This window comes from Hydra vulgaris, chromosome 15 (assembly GCF_038396675.1).
Source record: "Hydra vulgaris chromosome 15, alternate assembly HydraT2T_AEP".
NCBI lineage: Eukaryota > Metazoa > Cnidaria > Hydrozoa > Anthoathecata > Hydridae > Hydra > Hydra vulgaris.
The window spans coordinates 33,948,431-33,960,081 of record NC_088934.1 but is presented as its reverse complement, the minus strand read 5'-3'; positions in this window follow the sequence as shown (position 1 = coordinate 33,960,081).

Genomic DNA, 11,651 nt, shown 5'->3' with positions numbered 1-11,651 from the left:
GCAGACACCTTGATATAGGCCAGAATCATTCTTGTAAAATTGCAAAAGTTGATGTAAAAAAAATCTCAAATAGTTTACAAATCTTTGCGCCATCACAAGCTTCCATGGTGAGATCAAACAACCCTGCTTTATTTTAGTACACAACATCTCATCGCTATAAATAAAAGATTTTCTGATATTAGACTTATTTTCCTTGTCTATTATAACATGTTACTTAACAATGATACTTGCGTACGTGAGGTAATATTTTCATTAACTGAATGATAGAAACTAGGGTGTGTGAACTATTTAAAGTTATTGAACTATCAAAATAAATATGCGAGTTAAAAAAAAAAACCTAATTTATAATTTGAATTCCTTCTCTCCTAATATGATACCGGTGATTTGTCTTCCGTTGCGTCTACTTTAATTAAAGATGTCTGAACTCATTGTACTGTAGTTTATATTTTTTAAAGAGTCTTTATTATTTTTTTATTTTGTACTCCTTTTATGTAGGAGTGTAAATTAAACTACCAGACACTCAATTATACTATAACTAAAACACGGTAGCAAAAGTAAATATTACAAACTAAATGTACTTGACTACTATGAGCGTAAACTCATTTAATCTAGACACTAACATGCTCTTCTTGGAAAACGTGTTGCCTATAAGCATAGAACGTTAGGTTCTGTAATAAATTTCATTTTTCCACGTTTTAATCCTTGAACCTTCTAGAGAGAGAGAGAGAGAGAGAGAGAGAGAGAGAGAGAGAAAGAGAGAGAAAGAGAGAGAAAGAGAGAGAAAGAGAGAGAAAGAGAGAGAAAGAGAGAGAAAGAGAGAGAAAGAGAGAGAAAGAGAGAGAAAGAGAGAGAAAGAGAGAGAAAGAGAGAGAAAGAGAGAGAAAGAGAGAGAAAGAGAGAGAAAGAGAGAGAAAGAGAGAGAAAGAGAGAGAAAGAGAGAGAAAGAGAGAGAAAGAGAGAGAAAGAGAGAGAAAGAGAGAGAAAGAGAAAGAAAGAGAGAGAAAGAGAGAGAAAGAGAGAGAAAGAGAGAGTGAAAGAGAGAGAAAAAGAGAGAGAAAGAGAGAGAGGGGGAGAGATATCCAAAGCAAATGACATGATAAATGAACTTTTAGAAGCAATAAACCACAACTGTGTAACAAACAAAACATTTTGTTGCATTTAAACTTTACTGACTAAAATAATATCGAATCAATCTTGGTTCGTAAAACTAAAGAATTTCTTTAGAGTTCACCAAGGTTTAATACTATTTCTAATATTTATAAACAACTTATGTAATATATCTGCAAATCTAAATTAGTTGTTGAATGCTGATGATTTGTTTACATTCAATAGTGATATTTATTTAAGCAGGCTGATTAAAATAATCCACATGTTGTTTTATCTTGGTTAAGTGCAAGTTGTTAGCTCTGAACCAATTATTTACTTTTATCAGCTCTATATTTATGTCACATATAAACTTTTTTATGTGACATATTATTTCTTAGAATACACCATGATTGTGTATCAAAGTTATACCATAAATAATGTATCAAAAATTTTTAAGGAAATTGTAGAAATTTAGATAATTTCTTAGGACTGCAAACTTAATTTTTTTTATTCCATGATCTAACACAGGTAGCTTTGATCAATTTCTAATAGATATGTCTTACTAATGTGATTGACTGTGAATCAAAACCTGTCGTTAGTTTCATCAATATTACTTGTAAAATTCCTAATGATTTTTCTAAAAGATTTTTGGTGTTTTCCCTTTTAACAATATAATCGTTTATCTTGAAGGCCAGATATCTTAATTGTTTAAACTAATAGCTGATTGACAGTAATTACTTTTAGAAAACATCTTAACTACACTGGGAACAGTTTAGCTATTTTTCTTTGACCGCAAAATTATTTACGAAATGTGAACTTACATTCTTTTGTTTTGCTTAATTATTTTTATATTTTATCTACAACTAGATCTATATTTAAATTTTCAGATTGTTGTGCAAATCTTCAGATTGTTGCTATGGATTAAAACCAATCTATTGATTGCGCAGTTATCCATTGGATCGCTAAGATTGGTTGTTCAACATTAGTACAGACAACTTGACGCAATTTACTTGACTAATAATATGCGAAAGCATTATTTTACCTTTTTTTTAGTGTTTTAAAATCCAGCATAGTTTGTAATACTTAGAATCGCACTGAGGAAGAGGAGGGCTTTCGAGGAAGAGGTGGGTTTGCAACATTTTGTCGGTAAATAATAGAATGATTTTTCTGAAAAAAATAACGTTAAGTCTAATTGAAAACTATTTTATTTCAAAAGGATTTTAAATAAGAAAAAGTGTTACTTTTAAAATTGGTCCCATATCTCCTTATTAAGATTTCACAATGTTTTCATATTGTGATTATTATAGATTAACATTGGCAGATCGGAATTTGGATTGGAATTTGACTGATTAAAAAAAGCACTATAGATTTTCAAACGTGATACAGCAAAGGCTTTGACACAGTTTTTTAGTAAAAATGTATAAAGCTTGTTCATAGAAAATACTCCTCTCCCCTTCCTTATCTTTCTCCTTACCACCATGTTGTTTAAATTTGATTAAACAGCAAGTCAAATATTTTTTTGAATAGCATTTTACTTTGAAAATTTTTAAATTAATTTTTATCAATAATCTTTGATTTTTAAATAAATTTAAGTATTAAAATTTACTGTTTTTCAAATTTTTATTTAACATTTTTTTAACTTTATTTTACTCATTTTTAAATGTTTTTAATAAAGATTGCGTAATATTTAATTGTAAGTTTTAAATATATTCAAAAGTATATGTAAATGTATTAATATATATTTTTCCAATGTTAATACATACTATATGCTATAAGATTGTAAAGTTTTTTCAATCGTTTTTTTTAAGTTAAAAGTATTAGAGTAAGAGGCCACATATATATGCACCATGTTGCCAGTTAGTTGCCCATGTTGCCAGTTAAATGCACCAGTTGCCAAGGCACATCTCAATAAACTTGACATAACTCGAAAAAAGTCAGCAAAAATTGCATTTCGTGCTAATGGAAATGTTTATGCGACTCCACTAACTGAATCATTTAATTTAGATTCTCTGGAAATAGGAGAAACAACTACATCTTCAAAGTGATCCGATTTATTCTAGATAAAAATTGTCACCAAACGTGAAAAGAAATATTTGCAGTTGCATAAAACAGTTTTTTTAGAATAAGAACCTCCAAAAATTGTTAAGGAAAAAAAAAATCTGTATTATAGGATTGAAGTTATACAACTAAGAATATCTATTTTGTTTAAAGCAAATTACCAACTTAACTAAAGGCTTGAGCAGCGGTAAAAGGACATCTTTTTTTAGGTGAAAAATACAGAAGTGAATGACAATACATGTGTTTTATAAATTAAAAGATAAATAGCTTTTAAAAAGTTTTTAATTATGAATATTTTTTCATTAAATACCATTGAGTTAATACTTCTAATTTGTGGTTATCTTCAAAAAATTTACTTTGAAAACATAAAATTTTGGTTACAAAAATACGGTATAATAAATCGCTATGCGGGTATAATAAAATTTCAACAATTTTTAAGTTTTTGTTTAATACTCATTTATTTTTTGAATTTATTTTTTAAATTTTGTCAACTTTTGTTAAACTTTCATTTAACCAGTGTAAGTAAAAGATTTCTTTTTTTTAAAAACTCAAGTTTTAATGAACTATCATGAAAATTAGTTGAAAATAAAGTCTTTCATTTAGTCAAAGCGTACAGCGGTTCTATAAAATCATTGCAATGAGTTTAACCATTTGAGTTTTTTTAAGTCCCTGTTTGTTTTGTTAAAAATATTGTAAAGTAAAAACTACTTTTTAATTTATTTTCATATTACATAAAAAAAAAAAAAAAAATAATTTCTTTATTAAACTCAGTTCAAGATTTTTTTTGTTAGAAATAGAGTAAAGCAAAAGAATATAAAAGTTTTTTTAAAGTGAGTAAATCTTCATCTTCAAAACCTAAAATTTTTAATTATTTTACAGTATTTTGCAGTATTAAAGCATACAGTGATGCATGCTTTGATAATCTTTGGGTGATAATCAAAGATAATTTATGGGTATAAGATAATCTAATATAATCTATGGGCCCACGATAATCTATTATAAGCTGTGCGTATAAGATAACCTGAGATAATCTTTTAACTAACCAAAAAAATGTTCTACAATGACTCTGAAAATTGCTTTTGAAGATGTTTTTGAACATTTTCATAATGGTTTATCAAAACTTGAGTTTTAAATACTTGTGTCACGCACAAGTTCTGGAAAACTTTTTTTTACACTGGTTAAATTAAAATTCAATAATAGTTTACAAAATTTAAAAAATAAATGAATTTCAACAAAAATTGTAAATTTTTGTTAAAAATTTATAATACCCTGGCATATATTTTGTTAAATATTCATTAAATACCTGGTGTACTATAAGTATTATTAGTAATATCCAAGTAATAATCCTATAAGTAATATCCATTGTCATACCTCTGATGGACACACGTATTAAACTAAGCCAAGAGCAAGTGACGTAACAAAAAAGAACACGTGACAAATATTTCATGCCTAATATTTAGTTTTTTATTGGTTATAAATAATCGCTAGAATATACAATACATTTTTGACCCTTTGTTGACTTAGATAAACATTTAACATAGCTATTTTTTTTTACTTATTTTAACTAGCTTTTTTTTAAAGACCTTTAAACTACTTATAATCTCGTGGACACATCTATGAAATTGTGGTACATGACATAAAAATGTAAAGTAGCGCAAATATAAAGTTTAACATTTTACACAAGCTGATGGTGAATCCTTAAAAAGTACCGATTGGCTCCAAAAAATTAGTAAGTAGCTTGGAACGCAACATACTAATTTGTTTTAAAGAATTTTATAATCTCATGAATTCAAAATTTATAATCTCCAGAATATAAAAAATAATCTCCACAATAAAAAATACTTCAAAAATACTTTAAATACTTAAAAATTTCACCTGGTTTAACGTTGTATTTAAAGCAGGCTCAACGTTACATATAAGATTTATCAGAATTAAATCTTTTTATTATACTTTTTTCTTGGGACTGTTTTCACAACTGGATTGGAGTCAAACTTTCTCTTTAAAATTAAAGAATAGTACAGGCTCTCACTGCTCTTTAAATTTCAATGAAATAAATCAAGACGAACTCGAAATAGCTATTAAATCACTTAAAATTAAGTCCCCAGGAATCGATGATTTTTCTTGCAAAGTAGTGTCAGAGGTTTTTGAGGAGATACGTAATCCAATTTACCAAGTATTTAATTCATCAATTTTAACAGGTATTGTACCTAATAAACTAAAAATCTCTAAAATTATACCAATCTATAAATCAGGAGAAACCAATTCTTTAAACAGTTATAGACCAATCTCTATCCTTTCGGCATTCTCAAAACTTCTAGAACAAATAATCTATAATAAATTAAATGAATATTTAAAAGTTAACAAAATTATCATTAAAGGTCAATATGGTTTTCAAAAGCTTCACTTAACTGAGCATGCAATCCTTGACCTTTCAAATAGGATAAGTAGATCATTTAAAAAAAAAATTCACATTATGGATCTTTATTGATTTGTCAAAGGCATTTGACACCCTCAACCATGAGATTTTACAAACAAAAATGAAAAACTATGGTATAAAAAATTAAGCTTTAATTTGGTTTAAAAACTACCTATATAACAGACAACAGTGTGTTATTATAGATCGAAAAAGCAACTCAAATTTACTAAAAACAAAATGTGGTGTACCACAAGGTTCCATTCTTGATCCTCTTTTGTTTCTTACTTATATAAACGATCTTCCAAAAGCCTCTAATATCTTTAAAACTATAATGTTTGCCGACGATACAAACTTATTTTACTCGTCAAAGACAATCGAAGACCTCTATGAAAAAACAAATGCTGAACTAAAAAAAGTTAACATATGGTTTAAATCAATTAAACTGACACTCAATATAGAAAAAACTAAATGTATACTATTTCACTCTAATCAACAAATTAAAAAAATACCCCTGAACCTACCAACAATTAATATAGAAAATATAACCATCAAAAGATCTCTGAATACAAAGTTTTTAGGAGTTCCATTTGAACACATCTCCTGGAAACCCCACATAAACTACATAAACACAAAAATATCAAAGAACATAGATTTACTTTACAAGGCAAGACCATTTTTGTCACAAAAAAGTCTAAAACTTATCTACTTTTCATTCATACATAGCTATCTCATGTATGCCAATATAGCACGGGGCAGTACCCACAAATCTAAATTACAACCAATTTACTTACGTCAAAAACACGCTTCAAGACTAGTATACAACAAAAACAAATTTACTCATGCTCAACCCCTACTGGAACAAATGAACGCACTTAAAATATTCCAAATAAATATTTTTCAAAATATACTTTTCATGTTTAAATATAAAATAAGTCTGGTTCCAGAACATTTTACAGCACACTTTTTTTAAAACAATATAAACAAATACAATACAAGAGCAACAGGCAACTTTAAGATACCGTTTGAAACAACAAGACTCTCAAAAATCTTAATTACATATCATGGTCCCTATTTATTTAACAAATTAGTTTCCAGAAACGAACCGCTATTAAACTTAAACAACGAACACTCTCTGAAAAAAAAGCTAAAAACTACAATAATCAAATTAAACAACTGTAAGGAATTTTTTTAAATTTGAGTGAATAAATAAATAAAAATGTAACTTAACTTTTAATACAAATCGATAAAAAAATAATATTAATAATAAGGTATATATGTAACACGTACATATATACCACGTATGTAACTGATTTTTTATGTGTACTACTAACACGTCTAAGAAATAGGTATTTGATGACAAGACTGACTTAAGTCTTCTGCGAGCTTCCTATGACTACAAATAAATAGTTCTTTTTATCAATCTTACACAAATTTTATTTTTATCATTTTTATACACTAACATTATTTTGAAATGTGGTAAATAAACTTATAGTGAAACATCTAAACTCTACTCCAAAAAATCATCAGATTTATTTTTATTTATTGTATTTTTTATTTTAATTGCAGTAATATAGAGATATATTTCTCGGATTATTTTTACTTACACGTTATTGTTGTAATTAGTATTTATTTTATTCATGTCTCGAAGTTGTAAGCAACTATATTTTTATTTACCTTGTATATTTCGAACTTTATATTTATGATTTAAATTTGTATATCTTTACTGCCAATCAGTGATTGGTTACTTGTAATTACTTTGTAGTTGTAAATTAAACATGTATAAAAAAAAAAAAAAAAGTACCTACTTCCATAGCATTTTTTTCCGTAATTTTTCCACAACTTTTTTTGTACATAGTGCATATAGTAGTAAGTAGTGTATGTGTTGCAGTTTAAGTAGTGTTGCTAAGAAGGTAAGTGTATTGATCAAGTTCCTGAACTGTTTTAGCGAATTGTTGAACGATATTAAAATCACAACACTGCACATTGGTCAGAGGTGAGCAAAACCCTTTAAAACCAACTTCTATTTTGGAGTAATTTGTTTTTTTTTAATTAATCTTGAAACACCTAGCAAAGCTTATATAATTTTTTCCATACTGTGATTTTACTAATGTGATTTTTGAGCTCATCATATAAACTTGACCACAAAAATGGCAATGCTTTACCTTCCAAAAATTGGTCAAAATGAAAAAAATCATAATAAAACGAAATATGAGACCAGTAAGATAATTTTATAACATTTTAATTTCTTAGCGGCATATACTAGTCCATCATATATTGAGATATGAACAAGAAAATTGAAAATTTATTTTTTATACTCGCATTTTTTCAAAGTGTTTTTCAATAAAACTTCTAAACCGCACTAGGCCGCATTTGTGATCAACTTTAAATTACACTCTCATATGAATATAAAAATTTAAGACCAAATTTTCTGAGCTCAGCTGAGCGCAGTTGGTGCAAGGCTTTTTAATATAAAATATCTAATCATACATTTTGCCTTAAAAAACTGAAGAAGACGCATAAAGAACGGTTTAAGATTTTTAATCACTTAAACCTCGCTAAAATCTATTTTAAACTACTTTATGACAAACTATATGAATTTCGTTCAATAGTTTTTTTATTAGTAATTATTTTTGTTATATTGAATCGGTTTTTAATGTACATTTTTGAGGATTATTGAATTGTGTTAAACTTATATGAAAAAAGATGATTATTGGAAGAGAATATGTATTTTTTATATTTATATAAGGAAAGAGTTTCTATTTATGAAAAAAGAAGAGTTTAATTTAGTAAAGAGAAATTAGTTTGTTTACATAAAAAAGGGATATTTAATTTCTAGTTCGTTGAAAGCGAGAAATCATCTAAAACTTTTAGTTTTATGGTCGTCTAAGTAACTTTTCCGAAATGCCGTTTTCACTAGAAAATTTTGCTTTAAGTGGGTCAAATATATTCATTTATATAACCCCTTCCCACCTCTCTTAAAAAAAAAGGAAAAACGGTAGCCCCTTAAATAACCATTTGAGCGGTCATATCCAAATTTAAATTCACTGATCGCAATTACTTATATTTAGACATGCAACACGTCCTTTCAAATTTAAAAACTATCGAGACATCGCGTGGCCACTCTTGACAACCCCTAATAAGACCATCTGTGTAGTCATGACCACTTCAAACTTAAAATAGAGCTTGAAATAAATTTCTTGGCCCCAAAAACCCTATAAAAATGTGTCATATGTCTATATTTAGCCCATAAACAGTTGTCATTTTTAGACAATTCTGGCCCACTGTGAGATTATTTCCCTAAAGAAAGTAAGCGATTTGATCAAATCCTTTTTTAGTAAAATCAAAATCCTTTCTTTTTTTAAACTATTATAGTCAAATAAAAAAATAATATTGTTTAGATATTAAAAGTATTCATTTTGTAAATTATATGTTGTTAAACGTAGAGTAGGTACCTAATACAACATTTGGTCATTAAAACAAAAATTATTTATTCGAACCAAATTAACAAAATAAATATTTTCAATACTTATACTTATACTTTTATAAGCAAAAAAATTTTTGTTGAAATTTTAAACATTTTTAGTGAATCTAATGAGTAAATATCATTAACTTTTATTAAAACACGTTAGTGATTTGTAGCCTCCTGAGAAACAAAACACGTTACTTTTTTTATACAGACAAACCTTTTTGTTTTACGTTCAATTTTAGATTGTTAAAAGGAGCACTTTTAAATCAATGCTTTCTAAATAAAGATATTTTTTCTGCAACCACACAGTAGAATAAAATAAGTTTGTGGAACTATTTCATTTCATTTCATTCATTTCATTTGTTTCAATGTTGTTGTAGCTATTTAAAGAGCGTTTTGTATTTGCTATTTTTATTTATTTATTTTTATTTTTTTGTTCTTTACTTAAATATTTGATAAATTTATACAATAAGATAGTTAAGATTAAAATCGTTATACAATTAAAAAAATATAACAAAATAAACAGGTATAAAAATAAAAACAAAAAATAGAACGCAGTGACTCGCAAAAGACCTTCAGGTCTTATAATCGAGAACCGCTCGTCAATATTAATTACATTAAATTAACATGAAATATAAAATAAAAAAACAAAACAATATCGTAATGATATTTAGTATTAGACCGGGGCTCGGTTAGTTGGCTCGGTTTTTACTCAATGAGCTTTGTAGCCCTAACAGTACATTTTTTTGAAAATATTGAAGTGTAGTCTTAAGAGTATGAATTTGGGTAACTTATAAAATTTGCATTTATTTACAAAAAAAAAATTCTTGGGGCCTTTCCGGGCCCTCAAAGAAAAAAAAAATTGCGCCAACTTACCCCACCACGGGGTAAGTTGCCGCAAGCCATATAAATGATTACTATTGTACTATTATATTATTGTAACATTATGAATGTACTATTAAATGCAAAATTAACAGAAATTTTTTTACTATTAATTTGGGCAACAATTTTATCCCAAAATTTAGCATTACTTCTAGCTGGTACCAAATATTAGTCCGTATAACAGCCAAAACAGTAGCCCACTATTTATCTGTGAAAAAAAACAACCTAAAAAAAATTTTTTTATAAAAATAAATATTTTCAATATTGTTAAAAATTAAAAATAAAATTAATTTTATAAAAATATTATTTTTTTTCCATAGTAAATGCTATGAGCCAACTTAACCCGTTGAAATTTTGCCAACTTACCCCGAAAGCCTTTTTTCAATAAACAGTCTATAGATCCTGAAAAACGACAACTTTGAAAAAAAGTCTGACTGGATATAGTTAACCAATTATGACTGGAACTTTAACATTTTTTTTTTTTTTTTCATACGACTATTTTCTTTGTAAAGTAAAACGGAAGCGATGTTCTAAAAGTTACGTTTTTGTTCAAAAAACGCATAAATCTTCCATGCGCATGCACTAATCCTGACAATACTATTGTGAATGATGAAATGATCAATTAGGAAGGTTCTGTGTAATTTTTGTCACTTTCTGATAAAAAACTCTGAAGATAAACGCAGTTCGTCAACTTACCCCAGCGGCCAACTAGCCCCGGTCTCCCCTAATTATTAGCGGAACATAAATTTCGTAAGAATATATAAATAAAACAGGTTTAAAGAATTTCTTGATACTTTTATTTATAAATACAAAATATTTTGAAAAGTACTTTTTTCATAAACACATAAGAAGTGGATCAGATATACTATTATATATTACCTTATGTAAAAAGGTTCATATTCATTTTCAGAAGAATTTAAAAATATAAAAACTTGTCTTCTAAAAATAAAACTTTTCTTTTTGTTTTTTCTTGAATGAAAGAAAATTCCATTCATGGGAAAATAAATTGCATTCCATATCCTTCTTCTCCTCTTGTATTCTCATATATTGCGTGCACTGGATTTTTAAAAATGTCAGCTTAATGGACTTCAGTAAACTCCATTCCACAAAATTTACTACAAGCTTTACTTTCGCTGACAGCTGCTTCTCTTCTGATGCATGTAACACTACAGCTAGCACACATACGTTGTTAGCACACATGCGTTGATAAAATGTTAGAACAAAGTCGGCAATGCGTAATATTTTACGTTGATTCAACATTATATTTCACGTTGGCGAAACGTTTTTTTTTAAGTTGTTTCAACGTTATATTTTATGTTTGCACAACGTTATATTTAACTTTTATTGTAATTAAATTTATTCGTTTTATATTTTATTGCATATATATATATATATATATATATATATATATATATATTATATATATATATATATATATACATATATATATATATATATATATATATATATATATATATATATATATATATATATATATGTATATATATATATATATATATATATATATATATATATATATATATATATATATATATATATATATATATATATAAGTAGCGTAGCGAAGGGTCTGCAGCGCCCGCAGCCGATAGGGCCCAGAGTTATTAGGGGTCCTAGATAAAAATTTCACTTTTTTTTACAAAAAAGTTGACATTCTTAAAACTTATATGAACGTACATAAACATATATTTATATAAACATACATAAAGTATGGAGATAAAC